The sequence below is a fragment of the Trachypithecus francoisi genome, unplaced genomic scaffold (assembly GCF_009764315.1).
Source record: "Trachypithecus francoisi isolate TF-2019V2 unplaced genomic scaffold, Tfra_2.0 Lachesis_group8, whole genome shotgun sequence".
Lineage (NCBI taxonomy): Eukaryota > Metazoa > Chordata > Mammalia > Primates > Cercopithecidae > Trachypithecus > Trachypithecus francoisi.
In genome coordinates this window covers 89,153,830-89,172,729 of record NW_022681473.1, presented here as the reverse complement: position 1 = coordinate 89,172,729, position 18,900 = coordinate 89,153,830, and the positions used below count along the sequence as shown (strand labels likewise).

The following is an 18,900-nucleotide window of genomic DNA, read 5'->3' as shown; positions in this document are numbered from 1 at the left end:
AATAAGTGGGAAGAAGGCTAAGGGAGCTAGTTCATGGAAATAAAAGGTTTGATGTTTCTGCAGAAGACAGGGAAGAACGTGATTTTGGATGAAAGCCCTTTTACTGGTCCTAGATCTAGTTCTAAGAAAGTTTAGCAGAGCCAGTGAGAAGCCCTTGAAACACAGTCACCATCAAAAAAGATGCCTCCCAGGAGCTGGCTTGCCTTAGTGTTCCTGCTGTGCTCAGTAATTAGTTGGGGGCAGTGAGTAGGAAGTATAGCCTCAGCATAAATGCAGTGCTGGATTTCATAGTGTAAGAGCTGGGGCCACTGATCAATTAGGTTCCCATAGTCAGATCTTAGAGGCACGTGGTCATGGTGGCCACAGTTTACATACATGGCTTAGGTCATTGGGGAATAACCTTGACCTAACACTAATTCACATCTCATCCAAGTTGGGTACTGATTTTATCTACTGAAAACTCTTTAAAAACAGTTGTAGCTACAAAGAATGGACAATTTCCACATGTATTTAACAGAGAAAAATCTGTTGATCTTAATTTTGTCTGTTTAGCCATACTCTCACTAACATTATAGGTACTTATGATCAGCAGTAATGACCATTAGAATAAATATTAGCTGGCTGGGCCTGGTGGCTCATGCCTGTAATCCTAGCACTTTGGAAGGTCAAGGCAGGTGGATTGCCTGAGCTCAGGAGTTTGAGACCACCCGGGGCAACATGGTGAAACCCCATCTCCAGTAAAATACAAAAAAATTAGCTGGGTGAGGTGGCACACACCTGTAGTCCCAGCTACTCAGGAGGCTGAGGCAGGAGAGATGCTTAAACCCAGGAGGCGGAGGATGCAGCGAGCTGAGATTGTGCTATTGCACTCCAGCCTCAGTGACAGAGGAAGACTCTGTCTCCTAAAAAAAGGATAAATACTAGCAAACAAGTTATTTGAATATATTGCATATGTGTGTATCTATATTCAATGAACAACATATAACTTCCTTTATCATTTTATGTGTATGCTAATTTATAAAAAATTCCACAATCACTAATGAGTAGATGAGAATGTAATGATAATAAAATGCTTCATCAGGTTTCACAACAGTAAAACAAGGTAATTTTAAAAACACTTATTTTGAGTTACAAGCTATGAAATCAAAATAATATGCTAAACGCGTATGTTTTAAAATGTGTCCCACATTCACTGTATTTATAGTTCAACTTTAACTTCAAAAAAAGAATCAAGCTTTTTTTTTTTTTTCTTCTTTTCCTTTTTGTCACATAAAGCATGAATCAATTCTAATGAGGCCTCTGTGTTTGTATATCTGTCCATATGTGTAGGTGGTATGGTTCAAAAGTACATGTAGCCTTTAACACTTTTTGGTAAGACCACTTCTGAGTTAATAATCCCCTCCAGGTTTCAAAAGTTACTTACATGTAAATATTATTAATGGAACACAACATAAAGAGATGGCAACACTATGAAATAATTCATTTCCTTTTATTGCAGATATGATGGTGACGATAGAGGAGATATGTTTGTGTTCTACAATTTATTGATGGTTTTAAGATTCATTGGTGTTTGAAATCTATTTGTTTCTAATCTCAAGACTTCTGTGCTTATACATGCCTTTCTGACTTTCGGAATTCTGTTTCCTTCATCCTTTTTAGGACAACTGACTGTGATTTACTACTAAAAATAAGCCATTTTACTTTGCACAGCCCTGGAGAGAACAGCATGCTCCTAATGGTCAGATTTGCACATGGTCATGGTGAATCTGAATATTTCCCATTAACTTGTGTGTTTCTTACTCTGTTATGTGTATCCTTACTTTGCAATTATATTTTCATCTATAATGGGAAACACAGACTCTAACAGGCGTTTAATTAAAAAACTGAAATGCTTTTACATTGGTATCATTTTGCTTTTTATTTTATGAAAATGAGTGCCAATGTTTTGATTATAAAAAGCAAATTAAAAAGCAAACTTTTTTAAACTAGGAAATTACCATTAAGTTTTAAGTGTTAGATCAGATAATTTTATTAAAAGTTAAAATACTTTTTATTTTACATGAAATATAAATTTTAATATTACCAAATTAACATTTATACATGATTTAATTTGAACATAACCCTAGAAATATGAGACTTCCCAAAATTGTAAGGTAATTTTTAATGAAAATAATACTATCCCCTTCTAAAGTACTGGTTTTTACAAGAATATTTTAAGTAAGTGCAAATTTGCTATTCTCATATTGACACAACATACTTTGTGGATAGCATGAAAATAATCTTGATATATCAAAAGGAAATAAAATGTATTATTAACGATTGTGATATTTTATACAAAGTTCATTTTGAAACATTTGGGTTCAAGTTTAGTTCAATGCTAGAAAGACTATAAGAACCTAATGATTTAGATGGTAAATAAAGGGATGGATAATAAATAAATAAAGTCATCAGTCATTTATCACATTTCTTTAAATATAAAAAAGTCTTCTTTTGCTGGTATTCAATTACTTCTGGACGAACAGATGCCTTTTGACTATGTTCTCTGATAAAACCTCTGCTCTTCTTCATAAAGAAAAACTTTTCTATAGTTTTCTATACATTTTTCTGTTTCAGGTTGCTCTTTCCCTACATGCTGCTCATAAAGGATTCTAATATTTAGGATTTGATGCCAATAGAATTATAAATCTGAACACAGAATGAACTGGCAAGTCATGCCCATGCAGCTGCTACGCTAACAAGCGAAGTTAAGTGCTCGTGAAGAGACAAGACAGAAGAAAAGTAGTAAGAACATATTGACTGAAGAGTGCAAATGACGTAACTTGGTTGTGGAGAGCTGCAAAGCAACAGGGGCATGAAAACTAAACAACTGAACAAATGGGGTGACTCATGACTCATTTTACATAAAGAGGTTTTCCTTTGAGTTGATGATAATCTAGGTTGTGGTAAATTTGACCCAGCAATTAACATTATCCAGTACTACTTAAACAATGTATTCTGGATGAATGAATCAATTAGACAGTGAAAGACAGTAGCAAGTCACACATACTCAGGCACACAGACATTTATGTGATATGATAGTTGAATAGGTAAAAACTGCACACTTATTTAGTCATGTACATGTGTACATAAATTGTAATGTGCTTCCAGTAGAGGTTATTTTCTCAATTTACTCCATTTTTATTGGATGGGGTCTAGAGAGAGATGAAATTAAGCAGTAAATTTATTCTTCTTGACAAAAACTATTTGTAACTTCTTACAATTTCAAAAAGAAGGCTAATTATTTAAGTAAGAAAAGTATACTGTAGTCTAAAAGAGTATTTTCTCAAAGAGGCTAAAGTGTCAAGAGGAGGAGACATGTTTGCTTTTGTAGTTGAACATATAATGAATTATGTCTGCTTTAGTGTGTATGGTTTCCTAAAATGTTTCTGTACACAGGCAGGCACACATATGCTCACACATTTATTTATTTATGAGTTTTCAGTAAACTCTGTTTTAAACTTGTATTCTTCAAATTTACGTATTTCTGAATAAGTTTTCTTCTTTTATATGATTCTTAACACTCATAAAGTAAGCAATACAATTTTATTATTTGAACTGTAGCTCTTATTTCATCCTGATTCTTTGATGCTCTTCCTCAGTCTCCTCTCTGAAATCCTCTGGAATTCACCTGGCTCTACATACAGCCTAAATCTCCTGTCAGCTGAAACAGGAAACATGTCCCTGAACCAATGATGCCATTTATTTATCGTCATCTTCCCATTATTAAATAACCAGTTCTTGAAAGTTCCTTTTACTGGCTGTGATAAATCTTCAGTTTTTATCCCAGGACAGCAAATCTGGCTTCATCTTCTCTGCCTGAAACTGTCCTTGCTAAAACCCCAGTTCATCGCTTGGTTAGCAATTCAATGATACCTTTACTTGGATAAGTAGACTATTAGCTTCTGACTACTTCCCTTGGCTGTCATTGTGATGTTGACATGTAATTCTTTTCCTAGTCTTTTATTCTTTTATTTTCTTTATTTCATAAGTAAAGATGAGTATGTTCTTAACCTCCACATCTTTCACTACTACTTCTTGTCAACTTCTTTGCCAAGTGATTCCTTAAAATAATGAATTTGATAATTTTTTGGATTCTGGATTTGACTTCTTCTAGTAATGTATCAAGAGTGGGAGGAGGGTAAATAGAACAATTCTTCCTGGCATTTTATCAGTGACATTGTTTAAAATGACTAGTGTGTGGTGATGTAAAAGCAGACAGACTTTAAGTGATTTTATTATTGTTTTTAAAATCCATTACAGATAATGTACCCCCCTTCAATGCTTGCATGCAGTGTAGACTGATAGTGTTATCCTGAGTCCTCTCCTGGGTATCTCTGTCCTATTCCCTTCACTCTACCTTTATTATCCTAGTCAATTTCTAGAGTTATAAATGTTTCTCACAATACTTCCAGTAGAGAAGTTTTTGTGACCTATATGTAGAGAGTGGTATACTGGCTGTTATGTTAGTGTTTTTCCATACATCATACTGGTGCTAAACATCTCTGCTTGTTTAAGTCCTCTGTCAGAATGCAGGCTACTAGTTAAATGGTCAAAATATTTGCTGATACATAAAAAAGTTTCCCAATCCCTTTCCCAGGTAGGCCGCTATATCTAAAAGACTGGTAGGTATGTTGGTTCTCATATGCTACCCAATTATAATTGTCCTTTTTGGATTTTCTTTCATCAGATCATCTTGCCTGTTGTGCTCCAACATTGCTGTTGTCTTAAATTCTTTAGATTTAGTTAGATCTGCTAAAGCCATCAGCACAGTCTGAATCTGGTTCACGGTCTCATTTTTGAAAAGATAATTTGCTTCAAAATTGTCTTGGATTTTCTTCCTCATCTTGAATAACTCCACTACAGCTTCCTAAGTTCTTCAACTGAGCCCAATTTAATCAGGTACTGGCTTTAATTATCAAATCTGCAGTTTATAAATTCACAGATCCTTTTTTTTGAGACAGGATCTCACTCTGTTGCCCAAGCTGGAGTGAAGCAGTGCAACCATAGCTCACTGTAACCTCAGACTCCTGGGCTCAAGTGATCCTCCCACCTCCACCTCCCAGGTATCTAGGACTACAGATGTGTGACACCATGCCTACCTATTTTTCTTTATTGTTGCTGAGACAGGGTCTCACCATATTGCCCAGACTGGTCTCAAACTCTTGGCTTCAAGCAGTCCTTTAGCCTCAGTCTCCCAGAGTGCTGAGATAATAGCCGTGAGGCCACTGAACCTGACCGCAAGTTCAGAGAGATTGTCTCCTCTTTGAAGTCAAATCCAACTGAAAATTGTCCTCAAATCGAAGTCTATACCATCTTCATTCTGTTTATGAAGATTTTGCTTTGCCTATAGACTTATCTGGAGCGTGTGTTATTTTTTTTTTTTTTTTTTTTTTTTTTTTTTTTTTTTTTTTTTTTTTTTGAGACGGAGTCTTGCTCTGTCGCCCGGGCTGGAGTGCAGTGGCCGGATCTCAGCTCACTGCAAGCTCCGCCTCCCGAGCTTCTCCGCCATTCTCCTGCCTCAGCCTCCCGAGTAGCTGGGACTACAGGCGCCCGCCACCTCGCCCGGCTAGTTTTTTTGTATTTTTTAGTAGAGACGGGGTTTCACCGTGTTCGCCAGGATGGTCTCGATCTCCTGACCTCGTGATTCGCCCGTCTCGGCCTCCCACAGTGCTGGGATTACAGGCTTGAGCCACCGCGCCCAGCCGCGTGTGTTATTTTTTATCTTGTCTAAGAACATTACTTGAGAGCCTGAAGTAGATCAGAGTGGTTACAGCAGCAATAGGTGGAAGCCAAGGTCTGTCCACATTCCATGTTCACCTCTCTGTCCTTCCTGGTAGAGATGGGCACACCCCAGAAGCTTCTGGTGTCTTTGCAAACTCAGTTGGGCAGAGTCAGATTTTCACTACCACTGCTGCTGATACAGCTTTCCACATACTGCCATCCCAGTCCCCTCTCTTTCCCTCTCCCCACACACTCACACTTCACATGAAATATGAAGAGGCATATTTCATGATATGGCATATTTCACTGATAGTGTTATCCTGAGTCCTCTCCTGGGTATCTCTGGGTATGCACATATTTAAGATTCTATATATTTCTTAGCTTGAGTATTTCCATTCATTCTTCATGAAATGTGAAGAGGCATATTTCATGGATGCTTTTCTCGAAACAAATTTTTACATGCAGTGATATTCAGAAAGAGAATAAAATGCAGATATTCAAAATCTTTCCTTCTCCCCCCAGCCATCAAAAGAAAAGTCATTTCTTGCAACTTGTCAGATCACAGGTATTTGGTGTTCAGAGAAGGATCATGGGCTAGTGGTGGATTGGACAACTCCCAAAGAATCTGAAGTGATTTGTATTTACACAATGCTACTTAAAAAGAAAATCTCAGAAATTGTGGTAGAGTTACAACATTGTGGAAGGAGGAAAATCCAGAGGGATTGGAGTTTGGAGGAAGAGACGCAGGGAGATTAGAACAGTCGGAATAGTGTGTGAGGTATTGGGAAGACAGGAAGACATGAGTCAGGACATCTTACTTGCACTCTCTCATAGGATACTTCTTTCTGCCTCTTCAAAAGCCTTCACTGAAGACATACCACCTCGAAGAGCTTTTTGAGTCCGATTTTTGTTTACTTTTAATATAATACTATTTGGGAATAGATCTTAATGTGGGGACAGAAGACTAAGTTTATTTTGGTTACATGCTTTTAACAACAACAAAATATTCAAATTCGATGCAAAATGATGCATTGTCTGAGCTTTTTTTTTTTTTTTTTTTTTGTCCCCTGTAGGTCTACGAGCAAATTTCTTCCATAGCTTCTGTACAATGAAGAAAAAATCCATATTTTAAGCTCATTTCTTTTCTTCCTATCTGAGACTAATCAAATTTTCTATTAACACATCATCTTAATAGAAATGATCAATCCGATAATAAGCTAGTTAATAATTAATCAGAATATGACCATGTTTTCAACTATGATAGCTTTAGTGTAATTGCTTTTCAGTTCTGCAATATGTGGACTTTCTACAACCCATATAAATCTAAATTTTTAAAATAAAAACTTTCTCAGATAATATACATCTTACATGAATATGCACATGTTTAAGATTCTCTATATTTCTTAGCTTGAATATTTCCATTCTTTTTTTATTGTATTTTCCTTCAAAAGCCTGATATTGAGATTTTCTGATATTACAGCCTAGTATTAGACTTATTGTTGCTGTTGTTTTGGTTATAGTTAACAAAATTCCTTATTTCCTAACCAACAGTTTATTTACAGGCCCATACATACCCATATTTACTGGTATAATATGTAAACTGATCTCTCTTTCACATGCTTGAGTTTAACTAACTTTAAAATAACCAGTCTAGAAGGCCATGTTCTCATGTTAAATATCAATATTTTAATATAAATTCAAATCAGCAAATGAATAATATACACTAAACATGCATCTTGCTATCAAATTGCATTTAAATTATATATGTGAGCTTACGATCATGTTTTATGAACCACTGATTTCTACAATTACATGACTTTATGAGCAATTATTATAATCACAAGTGGCATTTATATAACTAGTAATAATATTACTGGAATTAAACTTTATCCATCACATATGTACAAAACAAACCTTGGAGATATGTAGAATCCCTTAATAAGAAGAGAAAATAAGCATGCTGGAGTCTGTATATATGGCATTATTACTAATGATAGAATATGAAACAGTATAGGAATATTAATATAACTATTAATAGAAAGACTGGAAACTCAAAATACAGATTGTAAATAGGATACTACAGGAAAGTTAATAATGCTTGGCAGTAAGGACTCTTTCAATGAGAATGTGAAGTTGTGTGAATTCCACAGGATAAATCTGAATGGGATGAAAGGGCTCTACAAATGTTTTCAGAGAAGAAAACCTATTGTTCATTCAGACCCATAAATGACTAAACGAAAGTATTTACCATATCCTGTGTACATTTAACTCTGAGAAACTTCCTGAAATATATTATATTAATTTAAAAATCTGTTTCCCTGCTGGTAGTAGAAACCAATGAAGCATCTTCCACTAGGAGGGTCATAGAGCACAGTGGAAGTAAAATGAAGTACAGTTCCTTTTCACCAAGCAATGGTTCAGGCTTTTTGTAAAAGAATAGTCTACATATTGTTTCTATGATAATGAAGGACAAGAAAACCTAAGAAAAAAAATCATTAACAAGGTCTACCCATCCATTTAGTAAATAAATACCATCAATCTTCATTGCAATAAATTTTCAAATTATAAAATGGATGTCTTGCCCAAATACTTAAAACCAATGACCAGTATAAGTGTCATGTCTCCGAAAAAAGAAAAAAAACAAGATGAAAGGAGGGAGGGAGGGAAGGAGAGAGAAAGAAGGAAGGAGGGAGGGAGGGATAATACATTTTCCTTTATTAAACAAGTTATATATACATAATTACATATATAATTATATATGTATATATAATTATGTATAAATTGTAACGTTATATAATTTATACTTATAAATTACATAATATATATATAACTGCCCAACGTCAGTTGCCCCTTCTCCCCAACCTCCATTCAATCCTCATCATTTAGCACTGTCTACAGAGTCTTGAACTCATTATCTTTCTGAGCTCTGTGGGACCTCGCCCATTTTTCATTTTTCCTCTCCTCCTGCTCAGATGACTGGAAGAGTGCCAGTCTTTGATTAATGACAATGAAGAAAGACTTTGGGCAGATAAAGGAGGCTGACCAAATTGGAGAAGAAAGCATAGAGGGACACACAGCAGACTGGTGAGGAACTGTGGGGAGAGCAGACAGCTCCAGGAGGAGCTGAGAATGCAGGGATTGTAACCGATTGAACTGGCTCTTCAGAAGCAAAGATCTCTGAAATTAAATCCTGGCACATAACTTTCTATGTATGTGTGGTGAAGCTACTTAGCTCTGAAAGTTATAGCTCCTTAACGCTAATAATGTGAGAAAAAAATATATATATATACACACACGTACACACACACATATATATATAAATGTAAACAGCAAATTTTTGAGGTATTTAGTTATACAGCAATAGAACATAGCTTTCTCTACTATTTGTGTGTTTATGGCTATCATATTTATATATCTCCAGCCTCCCCCTCTTTACTGAATGTCAGACTTGTTTATTTTAGCACCACTTATTTGACATAGCCTCCTAGCTGACTAATAGCTAACACAAACTTGATGTATAAAAACTGAGCTCCTGACCATTCTTTCCAAAGGGTTGAGCTACTCAGTCAGAAGAAAGCCTACTACGCTCAAAACTCTTCAGGGCTTCCCAACTCACTCAGGATAAAATACATAATCTTTATAATAACTTCCGAATTTTCTTTCTGTCGTCAACCCTTCAACTACCCCAAACCTCAATACTTACTCTTATTGAACTAAACCTGCCACCTCTATATTCCTAGGAAAAAACTAGGGAGGTCTCTGCCTCAGATAGTTTTTTAACCCTGTTTCTTCTACCTAGAATATTATTTTCCTTATATCCACATGGATTTTTCCCTCACTGTTTAAATACAACCTTCTATGGCAACTCTAGATAAAATTTCAAGAATGTCTTTTCTACCTATTTCATTACTACCAACATCCTTCCCTACTTCAGCATTTATGACCATATATATATATATATATATATATACACACATACACACACACACTTATGTTTCATGTTTTACTCACTTATTACATGGATATAAGCTCTATTACCGTGGGCATTTTTTTTTTCCACTTCCTTTTTCAGTATTTTATTCTTAGCCCTGAGAACAGTGCCTAGCACAAAGTAGGCACTCAAATTTTTATTGAATTTAAAAAAGATCATAATTAAAAGTTTTACTTTAAAATCATGTTCAATAAAAGACATAATTGATTTATGTATAATTGAAACAAATGATCCATCCTCTGGATAGGTTTTAGTCACCTAGACATACTTGTAGGATGAAGCAGCTTCCTTTTCCATCTAGCAACATTGTCCTAGTGTTGTTAAAGACACACTTAGAAAGGATCAGAAAGAATCAGACACTTCCCATCCTGAAATAAGCCATGGCCATTATTTATTATAAGGCCAAACTTTTAACATGTTTGTTAGAAACGCAAACCTGCTTTGTGCTGGTTATATATGAACTTTATAGTAGACAGAGTTCAGAAACACATGAAAGGCAAGACATTGGAAGAAGAGATAAATGGCTTTTATACAAAATCTTCAGGATAAACAGATCTGACTCACTGAAGGCAATGTGTGAACATACTGAGGTGTATGGAATTCTTCAGACATTTCAAAGGTAATGCAACCATCTATCCCAAGAGACAGCATAATTTAAGTTATCTGTGACCAGATTAAATTGTGCTTCTCGAGGCTGCTCATGCTTGTCAGTTTAGTGATAAGCTGGAATTTGTCCTACAGGTAGTGTCCATAACTTTCCTTGTATTCCAGAAGAGTTGAGAACAAAGAGAAAAATGGTGTTGGGCAGCCAGCAAAGGAAAAAAAAAATCAGTCCAAATAAAAGCTAAATTCAAAAATGAAAATTTGTACAATCACATGTAAGGCATCATTTACGAGTAAACGGTAATGATCTTGTAAATATTTCTACATTTCTAATGTTTTCTTGGACATAACATATGAACCACTTCAGTGTCTGGGCATTACTATCATGTTTACCATGAACTGCAGCAGAACCCTGTCTTGCATTCCCCAAGTCAATAAAGCTGGGAACTTGTTGAACTTCAGCTTGAAGTCTGGCAGTTAGCCCTAGAGGCATGAACTTAGTCCAGCCAATCTTATGTTCCCACCTGGGACCTAGGGACCTAGAACATCATATTGGTGATTCAAATGGAGGCATTTCTAAACATTATTAACATATGATGGTGGCAGCATCCAGCATCTACTGGCAGCAGTTCTGGGGGTAGCATCAGTGTCCAGCATCTTTACTGGTGGTGCCCTAACCAAACTGTTCCATTGATATGTATATGGCTGTGTTTCCAGCTGTCTAGTTTCCATTTAGCCTCCTTGACTCACCCTTAGTTTTTTGTAGCATGGTTCTAAGCTCTGTGTTATTTCTGTGAACTACATAACTAGCTTCCAATAAAACCATTTATGCTTAAATTAAAACAAGTACACATCTTTTGTCTAGTACCAATATTTCCACTGGTTATGATTGCGTAGCTGTGGAAATAATTTCTTCCAGTAGAAAATACGTATTTGGTGAGATACTTCATTTTATATATACACTACATGGCTTACCAGTGAATAAGTTTATAGTTTGAAATAAAGTATAATATAAAAAATAAATAAGAAAAGAGAATATTGAAATTTTTAAGAGGAAACATCAGATCAATGAAACAGCAGTCCACATCCATGTTACTGGAGCGTGAAACAGGAAAATACTGCAATGAGAAAGCGTTTACAGCCACCAGGCCCTTAAAATCTCATACAGAAACTGAGAAGAGAAAACCTGAGGGTAAAAAGCATGCAAGCTTTGAAATTGAAAATGAAGGAGACAACCCAAAGGCAACATTCACTGGAGCCTGGATGATCAGTCTGAAGGATAGAGGGAGCCTGAAGGCAAAAATGCATTCAGAACCAACAGTGAGTTTGAAAGGATCCCTTCAGGGCAAGATTCATTCTGGTTCTGACAATAAGTTAGAATGGACTAAGCTTAGGGGCAGCATGCATTTAGGAAAAATAAGCAGATATCTAGAGGCAGTGTACATTTTTAATAAAATGATTATGAGTCTGATTGGTAAGAGCTGCGATATGACAAGCATTAAAATGTATACCATACAGCTTATGAGGAAATTAGATATTGAAAGAGAAAAAGAGAAAATGGGATTGTTAGGGGTCAGCACATATTGATGATAAACTCTGTACTGAGTGTAGCATTGTGAGCCAAAGCCAATGTACACATCTCAATCAGTTTATGTTACTTGTTGACTGACCTATTTTCACAGTGTAAAAAAATTCTAGGAAATCAGAGTAAATTGTACTTAGTTAATTATATTGAGTTGGTCATTGACATTAGAGAAATCTCTTCTTTAGAGAAATAACATAAAATTTGGATATCTTAAATTAGTCGGGCATAATAGTAAGACTCTAACATCTTCTTGAGTAATAAACATCTCAGATATTACAAACACTCACATGTGAGCTGTATTAAAACAATTTTATTGGCACTCATAGTTATATTTGTTCTCTCTGAAGCCTTCACTGGCTATAGAGCATAATGGGATTACTGACTAAAACTATGTTCTATCAGTAGTCCTCAAAGTGTCTTCACAGATCAGTAACATTAGCACCACCTAAATGGAAATTCTAGGGACCCAGCCCAGATATTTTGAATTCACGGAATAGGGCATAGAAATATGTGTTTTAATAAGCCTTCTAGGTAATTATGACTGAACGTTCTAGAATTACTGGTCTACATTAGTATTAGCATGACTCGCATTCCAGAAAATTTTTAGCTTAGGAAGATGTATTTGCAAACAATTTTTGTTTAAGGAACTTCCTAAAACTCATCTGAACAATAAACTGAGCACTTAAGTCCGAATATGAATTCTATCATATTTTTTAGAAAAACAGATCATTCAAGTGGGCTTATCAACGATTTATTCTTAAGGTGCCTTTCAATACACCTATGAATATGCTACCCTTTGAGCCTTCTACTTCGGGATGTCTGACCATGGTGATGAGGTAAGTCTTGCATTGGATTTGAGCTTATACTTTTTCTGCCAAATTACCCAATGCTTCTAGGAAAGAAGATAAGTTTTAAAGGAATACTTAGATTAGCGGATCACTTTGGAAAGCCTTCATCTTTGTGGAAGCCTGCTTTATTGCCAACAATAGTACTATTTAACTGCATATGTTCTTCGTTACCTACAAGTGTAAGTTCGTATAGAGAAGAGGGCAGATATAGGTTCCTATAAGTTTGTTTTTGAGTCAGCTTCAAATGGCCAATGAGTTCAAAGTAGGGCTCACTGAATCAGCCTCTTCATAAGACAAATGTTGTGGTACATCTCGTATCAAAAAGCTTAGGAGAGCTTTTTTTTTTTTTTTTTTTTTTTTTTTTTTTTCTGTGAAAGTCTGGTTTGAGAGAAATCTTCTCTTCATTCAGCCACCCAGCCCTTCAGGAATTACCAGATTACCAGGTTTGTCATGAACAGCCGGCCATTAGGTTGAGGGGTAAAGATAAGTTGCACAAGCAATAATTCGTGTTTCCAGACACTCATGGGTTTGTCCCAGTCCTAGTTCTTGCATCCTGAAGACTAAACTCCTGCATCTTACATGTATTTATATTAATATCCAAATACTTGTATTTATTTATTTTCTAAATGGCATGCTTTCCAAGGATAACAGAATTACAGTGGCCACTTGAGGAACTTCAGATATAGCAAAATTATTCATCTAAAAAGTACATTAGAGTAAGATGGAACAAACATTCAATGTCTGCTTATTTGATTGATATATTATTTTGGAGAGGATGAGGAAGTTTCCAAAAGAAATACAGGATCCAAAACTACTTTCTTAAAATATTCCTTGGCTAAGGCAAATAAAAACTTTTCAAAACTTAAAACTCTCACTTAGGTGCTCCCAAATCACAACTTAAGACTAATGGTTTTATCTTGTTAGGCTTCTGCCCTCATGATGTCCTCTTCTATTACCTGTTGCCCTTGCTCCTCTTTCTGACCTATTTTACTTCTATTGTGACCATCCAGAAACTCTCAAAGTTCAATTACATATTAACCACCCTTAGAATAGGGAAATATCCTTATGGCAAAAACTTTATAAGATCAAAGACAAAGAGAAGTAGAGAAAACAGTTTGCAATAATTCAAAGAATGTATACACCAGGGATCCCACAGTTATATCAATCAGCTCATATTGTCCAAAAAAAACTCAGATGTGAATGCAAAAAAAGAAAAAAACATTTATATTGAAAAGACAGAATAAGAAGATCCAGAAGATGACTTAAAAGATCCAAAGTTGCATAAGACCCCAGAAGAGTTTAGAAAAAAAACGTACATTTAGCATGACTGTTTAGTTGTTATTTTTTCTTTCCTATGAAAATAAATTGAACTTGATTTCAGGATATCAGTAAAAAAAAAAAAAAAAAAAAAAAAAAAATAGTTCACTGGAGAATTTAGGAATAGGCTCTTTAAAAACTTTTGACATATAGGAGGAGATTCTAAGCAGAAATAATCTCAGCTCTGTCATTACTTTTTGAGAATGACCATATGCCACAAATAGAGGCTTCAAAGCATAGAATATTGATCTTAAACTTTTTATCACACAAATAGAAAGTATTGTATACTGACTAAATGTATTGGCACATAAGAGGGAGTAGAGGTGGTGTCATAGAGGAATATTAGTCTAAAAGTAGGATTAAGGGCCCTGTATGTCAAGCTCTGGAGCTGAGACTTCACCGTGTACTAGAGTCAAATTTTAATAAAGTTAATTTTGTGATTGCTGCAATTGTGGTATGTAAGATATCATTAGATATAAGAATTAGGAAAGTTTCTTTTGTTATAGCATTACAGACAGATTGAAAAAGTTTGAGACTAGGCTCACAGAACACGTAGCAACATGACTCAGGAACATTCCCCCTAAATTATCATCATGTCCATTTCATATATCAATACTTTCCCTTCCATCCAAATCAACCCATCCAATAGATAACCACTAGATGTCTTTCAGAGGTTAGAGCTTGGCCACATTAACTACTCTTTCAAAAATGTTCACAATTTGTTAGCACTTTAATGGAATTAAAACTCCTAACAATACAGTCATGTTTCACTAAATGATAAGGGTATGTTCTTAGAAATGCATTAAGCAATTTCACTGTTGTATGCACAAACCTGAAGCTTATACACTGTTATGTACCTAGGCTATATAACCTATTGTTCCTGGGCTACAGAACTGTATAGCATGTTGCTGTACTGAATGCTGTAGACAGTTATAACACATTAAGTATTTGTATTATAATAAAATATACCTAGACATAGAAAAAGCACAATAAAAATAACATGTTCTAATCTTATGGGACGACCATATATATGTGGTCTGTCATTGGCTCAAATGTTACATGAAGCATAGCTGTACTTTTCAAGATTTTTCACCATTTTGCTCAGCAAAGCTCATGCACTCATACCATGTATGTCATTTGTGTGTATATATATGTAAACATATATATACACACACTTATGCCATTAATATGTAACATGCATACAATGCATACAATATCCATATATATAACCATACATCACCCAGTCAATATTATACACTTTATTCTGCCATGCTAAACCACCATTTACAACTTCACAACTGTCTTAGCATGACTACTCTTGCCAAATTCTGTGCCTTTGTTTACTGTATTTTCTCTAATGAATTATACTTTCTTTAATCTTCAACATTAAAATGTAATTCATACTTTCAAAATAGTCAGAGCTACTATTCCCATTATGCTTCTCTAACACTCCTAGTGGTAATATATTGTTTCCCTATTATTCTAGGAGTACTTCTATCATAGCTTGCCTGTTGACCATGAGTTCTGAAAGAATAAACACTTTCTTATGTCTTTATATAAACTACAATGCCTAAAAAAAAAAAAAAAGACTACTGCTTAGTACATGTCAATGAATTAATAAATAAAGAGCAAACAGATGGATTGACTGAAACCTAATCATTTGTGTCAAGTTTTCCTTCTCTCCTTCATTAGATGATAAGTCGGTGATTCTCTCAGCAAATATTTTACTTCTTATGTAATGGCTTCCATACAATACACAGTACAATGCTCTCAACGCAGTGGGTAATCAATACCTGCTGTTGACTGTTGAAGTAAAATAAATTTACAAAAATAAACCAAGCTTGTTTCTAGTAATGGAACTCCCCTTGGTGATTTCTGTCATGTAAAATGAAATCACCACAGAAAACTTTATGAATGATATGCTGAGTATCCCAAATAAATGTCATACTTTCAGATATAAGCACCATTGACTGCGGTCATTATAGATAATGAAAATTAAGCAGGTCTCAAAGGGGAGAAAATTTTGGATGGCGTTAATGATTCAGTTATTTGCTGCTTTTCCTTTGGGACCAACTACACTGATGACATTACATTGAATTAAACTAAGTTGTAAAACTGGAAATGCCTTTCTTGAAATACATTATAAAAAGGAGATCCACCTTACAATTAGAAAGAATATATGATGAGGGAGAAAAGTACACGTCTCCTGAAACAGCTTCTACTAATGTGGTTGAAGTCAGCAAATTATTAATTTGCTAAATTATAGGGATTCTTTTATTTCCTCTTATTATAAGTAATTTGGCCATGTTAATTGATGCTATTCTGAACTTGAGGCTGATATAACTCAAATAATGCAAGTATTATGTAATATACATATATACTTATGGATATATCAATATACACATTAATACATATGTATATACATATGTAGGACATTAATGTATACATATGCATATATAATAGTAACATATTTAATATTAATAATTGTTATACACCAAGCTGAATTCAAAAGAGCAAGCTATAGTTAAAAATATGCTGTGATTAACATCTTACATCAGAAAAGCATTACTGTATATGAAAACATATATTCAATTTTTAAATTATGTGTTCACTTGTTGAAAAAAATGAAAATTCTGAAACTCAGAGAAGCTTCTAAAACTTATAAATTGCTAAATATAGGCAATGCATAAACAATATTAACTATGTGCGTAACACTTAGAAATATGTTAGGTTACCATTAAAGAGTCTATTTTCTCAACAAACATGGTAAATACCTTAACCTGAATGTGTACACTTGTATATTACTTTTAGATTTATTCCTCCAATCTAAAAAGAAATCTTTATTTCCTTAAAGTATAGCTTTTTTGTTCTCCAGGTTTTTTTTCTATTTGAAATATTTACTTTGATATTGAGAACTTTTTTCTGACAAAGACTAATATTAATAGTTAAGCGAATGTAAATAAAGAATATGATATTCTCTACCAAATATAAAAAGTTCATATATTTCAGATGATAAATCAGTTATAAATTTCTTTCACACTTCTTTTTTCTTTACCCTAAAACATAAACAAATCCACAAATCGCTTTAGTTTGCCTTTCAAATTATATTATGTAAAATAGACATTCTTCTCATGGTCTCATTTTTTACTTTTCTTTCTACTAAAGTGTCAGTCAATACATTTCATCAGGGAGATGTTTTGTTTGGCACTAATTCTCAATACCCAAGAATTTATGGAAGTAATCACAGTCTGAAAGAATGTGTTTCTACTAGCTGTACTGCAATGGGTCCCGGATTTCCAATTTACAAGTTTTAAATTAATGGTTGTTTGCTATAAAACAACAAGTAGTTATCATAGAAACTAATTCATTGCATAATACTCTCACCATCAACTAGATTCACAACATCACCCACTCTTTGGAAATAAAATAAGAAACAGAACAAGCAAGATTTTATTCTTTCCTTTTTAAATTGGGAAACATGGAAAATAGAGATGATCAGAGTCATGTAAGGCTGTAACAAAATAAAAATATAAAATCTTTGATTTTCAGTCTTTTTTTTTTTACCAGTGCTGTATAGATAATTGACAATAGGGATATACAGGAGCCCAAATATATATAGGTCAAGTGCAGTCAGCCAGTGGTAGCTACGGGTTACACATCCGTGGATTCACCCAACTGTGGATGCAGAACCCATGGATATGATAGGCTGACTGGAGTACTTGAACTTCTCCTGAGTTTGGTTTCCATTGATGGGGCGGGTCCTGGAAGCGATCTTCCATGGATACCTAGAGATGACTGGAATTTGAAAAAAAATATTATTACTTTGCTTCTGTTCTCTCACTTTCTGTTCTTTATCTGGATAATTTTTCAAACATTTATTTATTTCATGTGGTTTCCCATCTTGCAGTAATGAATAGATTTTGTTATATTTCTGGAGTAACTAGCACATGAAGGAATTAGGGTAACCATGGACTGTAGTTAATAAGGAAGAATATATTAGTTTCAGTCATGTTTCAAAAAGTAGTAGAATTTCCATGAAAATCTGAAATTTGTGTATTTACTTTTCTGTTTTATCTACCTAACTCAGGTAAACATGCAAATAAAGTTAAGTCAATTGCTACAATTACATCAGTTGCTCAAGTGAAATTAATTTCACAAGTCAACTTCAATTTATTAAGTAATGCAGGTCATTATAGATAAGGAAAGTCAGGTGCAAAGAATATAAATTGTTCAAATGGAAGCACTGAATTTTGAACCCAGATGATTTGGCTCCATTATTAGTATTCTTAACCCATATGTTTTACTACTTAGAACAGGCATAGTATATACTATACCATGTTTCCCAATTCTCTTCCAGGAAGGGGAGAGGGATTGAACAACACAGCAGCAGGAGCAGAAGCCAAAATTTAAATTAACTATAAGTTTATATGAAATTAATAGTATTTTCAAGGCTGTAGTCATGGATTGTTAGTCCAACTTTGTCCATGAAAACATACTAAGGAAAATTGAAGGCTAAGCCATTTCTGGTGCATTTCAGCAGAATATAAACCTTTTTTTAGTTAAGATGTGGGCTTAAGATGTAAGAAATGCCAAAATGGCAGTATTCATTTCACTGGATTAAAGTCCTCTTGAATTTCTTGTCTAAACGATACAGAATTTCATGATGTACCCCTCATTAGTCAGAAACTGTCTTTGCCAAACTGAAACTGTAGGACAATGTAGTTTGGTAATAGTTGAAAAACTAAAAGTTTCACATGATGCACTATGACTTAGAAAGGCACCAGGAAAACACACTT

At 34.5% G+C, this 18,900-nt stretch overlaps 1 protein-coding gene and 1 long non-coding RNA gene across 2 annotated transcripts in view; one reads left to right on the top strand and one right to left on the bottom strand.

Moving 5' to 3' along the window:
• Nucleotides 1-18,900, bottom strand: part of CNTN5 (contactin 5) — a 1,344,835-nt gene that overhangs the window by 1,298,784 nt on the left and 27,151 nt on the right. The window lies entirely within an intron of this gene.
• The window catches only part of LOC117080178, an 87,395-nt gene continuing 81,041 nt past the window's right edge, over nucleotides 12,547-18,900 (top strand). The window contains exon 1 of the long non-coding RNA XR_004435745.1: nucleotides 12,547-12,775. This is a non-coding gene — a long non-coding RNA (uncharacterized LOC117080178). The remainder of the gene's footprint in view (nucleotides 12,776-18,900) is intronic.